This window comes from Frankliniella occidentalis, unplaced genomic scaffold, assembly GCF_000697945.3.
Source record: "Frankliniella occidentalis isolate FOCC.00 unplaced genomic scaffold, Focc_3.1 Scaffold10, whole genome shotgun sequence".
NCBI classification, from domain to species: domain Eukaryota; kingdom Metazoa; phylum Arthropoda; class Insecta; order Thysanoptera; family Thripidae; genus Frankliniella; species Frankliniella occidentalis.
Window position 1 is genome coordinate 2,878,973 of NW_026267140.1, and position 3,813 is coordinate 2,882,785.

The following is a 3,813-nucleotide window of genomic DNA, read 5'->3' on the forward strand; positions in this document are numbered from 1 at the left end:
TACTGACAACTGTCTTCATAAGTAATACGAAATAATTTCTTTTCAATTACTGACATTTTTTCTTTTAGCAGTGAGCTACTTACAACAATATACAGAACAAATAACAAATTAGTCAGTAATCCTGCTGCATAAAAACCTTTATAAGCTAGTAATAACTAAATCAGTACAGGTCTGAGAGTGTATGCACGGCAAAAATCGCATAGTACCATAGCATAGTACCATAGCATAGTACCATAGCATAGTAGCATAGCATAGTAGCATAGCATAGTAGCATAGCATAGCAGCATAGCATAGCAGCATAGCATAGCAGCAGTACTGCAGTAGCATAATTCACAGGACTAACCGAATGTCTTTCTGGAGGGCTGTGCAATGCACGGGGTTACCCCCCCCCCCCCCCCACATTATTCCTCGCCTCCAGCTGGGCTCTGGCCGTGATAAGCCGGCCGTACACTCCGTGTCGGCGGCGCACTGCGGGGTAGACTGAATCGATTGCAATATGCTGTAACTTTGGTCTCTCGGTGTTGATTCATTTTTGTTCATGGGCGAGGTGTGAAGTTTCCAAACTAGACAAAAACATTTGCTTTGATAATGCCTCTGCTGTATTCAAACATAGGCGCGTTACGAGGTTCGGTTGATTGGGGGGGGAGGGGGGCGTGGGTTGCCTCCCAGAGGAACGGGAAATCGCTTTAAACCTCACTCCGTTTGTGACTGCCAGGCGCGTTTTGTTCCTCGACAGCTGTCGGGACTCGCACAACTTGACACTCGTGGGCGCGGATGTGCAGCACCGGCTCGGGGCGCGTGCGGGGCGCGTGCCCCTAACCCTCAGGTCCTCGGGCCGGGATGGAGCAAGCGGGCTGTTGGCAGAGCTTGGCCAGAAATAGCGCCCTGGCTTTGCTTTCCTCTCCGACGGGAGAAAAGGGGGGGGGGGGGTAGGGGGATTCTGCCCTGCGTCGCGAAAATGCGTCGCGTGGGGACAGAAAAGGCCCCCGCGTGGTCAGGCCGCCGGGGCCAGGGCGAAGGCCGCCCTGGCCATCGGGCTGTTGTGCAGGCTCTGCTGGGGTCTGGGACCGCGTCTCTCTAGGACCTCCCGGGGGAAGATCGGCTCGCCTGCTGGGCTGTGGCGGGGCTGGCTGATGACGAGACTTGTTGCTCGCTGAATCGAAAACGGCCGGAGCGACACATGTAATGAAGGGACACAACACGAAGGCGAAAATACTGGTACAGAGTTTGTTTTTGCGAGGATTCGCAGACCGACCAGGCCAGCGAGTCACACAGCTGACGTCGAGTCGACGAGTGTCTCATGCAGTTCGTAGCAGCCACGGAAAACACGTACACTCTCAGACCTGTACTGATTGTCATTTTGTCAGATAAAACGTTAGAATTTATATAGTGCCATATACAGCGGTATATAACTGTATACAGCACTATATATATTATATATGGATTTGTATACGGCTATATATGGCGTCATATACAGTTGTATATGACACCATATATGTCCATATATACGACAATATATGGTGTATATAGCGCTATATATGGTTATATATGGCTATATGTCTATATATTGTCCGATATATGGGCATATATGGTGTCATATACAACTGTATATGGCGCCATATATAACCATATACAGCGCCATATACAGTTGTATACAAACATATATTGTGTCATATACAACTATATATAGGTCCGTATATAACATATATTGTACTGTATATAGTCATATATGACACCATATACATACTGTATACGAAAAGTATACAAGCCATATACAGTTATATACAAGTGCCATTTACCTGGGCTCTCAGACCTGTACTGATTGTCATTTTGTCAGATAAAACGTTAGAATTGTATACAGCAGAGGATCATAATACTCAAATTGCAATTTGTCAATCATTCAGTATAGCTCGTACAGTTTTGCAGCCCTGTGCTAGAAAAAGAGAAATAAAGGGCGAGGGCATTTTGCCTTCTGGTGTCTTGACTTGACTAACCGCGTTCTTGACTTGACTAACCGCGAGGCCACTATTGGCCCAAAGGATTTTGATCCGACCGGAGCCGTCCAATTGGGACTGTCTAAATGTCCAAACTGCATTAATGCGACTTTGCTGATAAGAAAATTTTAGAAACTTTTGTCAGTATTCCCGCTGCGTGGAAAACGTAAATAATTACTGACATTGGGGTGGCCAAAAAATCAGTTAGCAAGGAAGTGAGAGTGTACAGATCGTGTGTGTGAACCATGTGTGAGTGCCAGCGTGTGTTTATCGTACATTGTGCGGTTCACCGCCGCGGTTGTTGCATGGCCCACGTGTTCCGTCCACTCGAAGCCCCTCCCCGCCCCGCCCCGGCCAGGCAGCAGATAGCGAGCGCGCCTTTACACTCCACCTCAGCCCAATATCACCCACCTCCGCCTGACGAGTGTTAGTTGTGAGTGACATGGGGATGTCACATCGTCACCCGCGGGGAGCGTGCTGCCTGCCGCCTGCCGCCGAGGGCGTGGTGCGGGCGCGAGCAGGGCAGGCTGGCAGGTCCAACCCTCACTCTCCCTCATAACGCACGAGGCGAGAAGGCAGTATAACCAAATGCACTTAAATGGCGTTAGGAGTCAGGGGCGATTCCGCACCTATGTGGTCAAGAGAAAAGGGGGGGGGGGCGAAGGGGTGGTCGTCAACCTCCTGGCAGCCTCAAATAATGAGACGTCTGAAATTAGGCAATATACGCCAGTAAAGTCCATAGGCGAGGTTTGAATCTACCGGGATCTACACTGGAAACGCAAGTGTGTGAATTTCGCACACTTGTAGGTGTGTGAACATCCATTGGTACACTTAGGGGGGTAAACGTGTGAATTTTCTAGGAAAAATTCACAACTTTACCCCTCTAAGTATGCGTATGGATGTCCACACACCTACAAGTGAGCGACATTCACACACTTGCGTTTCCAGTGATACTTCCCTCCCCCTCCCCCTTTTGCCACAGACCTGAGACCAACACAGGAGGACAACAAGGACGATTATTTTTCAAAACCGGATACTCCGCGCCGCGACCAAGGTCAAAGCCTGTCAGACCGGATTGTCGTTATCAAGTATCCGTTTTGTTTTTATGAGCTGGTCTGCTTGTTATGATCATATGCCTGTTAGAATCTGTTTCGTAAATTGTAGCGTCGTTTGGTTCGAGGATTTCTCTGGTTGATAACTCAAAGGCTGTACCGTTATCCGTCTGTACGAGACGCACGCTCTGTGCGTGGGGGAGGGCGTGTAGGGTGATGCTCTTAGAGATAAAGAGCGTTGTGTCTGCATCCCAGTGCCTCACCGTTCGAAGCAAAAAGAATAGAAATAATACAATAGCGATGAGTCGTCTCCTGATGCGCCCTGCGCCCTCAGCGAAGGACAAACGTTTCCCCGTATCTTTTTTAGCACACCGTCACGAACTTTACGGTGGTACCAGCCGCAGCTGGCCACAACGTTCTTACTATGATGCCTGACTTGCTCACTGGTAAAAGAAGTGCGCATAATTTGCACACCAACGTGTGCAAGTTATGATTTTGCACATTACATGGCGTTTACACGGTAAAAACGACGCGCTTGAGGCTCCAGTTTCAGCTCATTTCGATTTAGCCAGTGGTGAAACCGCATTTCTGGTTGCGCCTGTGGTGTTGTTGCATCAACCTCATTTTATGGTTGTCTCAAAGGAACCACATCCACACGACGGTTGTTCTGGGTGTACCTCAAACAGTACGGAATATTTCTTCATCTTGAACATCTAAAGAAGCACTGCCGCCGCCCACCCGTCACTCCTCACCTAATTATGCTTTCC

General features: G+C 48.8%; 1 protein-coding gene across 2 annotated transcripts in view; it reads left to right on the forward strand.

The window, feature by feature from the left end:
• The window catches only part of LOC113212433 (organic cation transporter protein), a 31,003-nt gene that overhangs the window by 19,230 nt on the left and 7,960 nt on the right, over positions 1-3,813 (forward strand). The window lies entirely within an intron of this gene.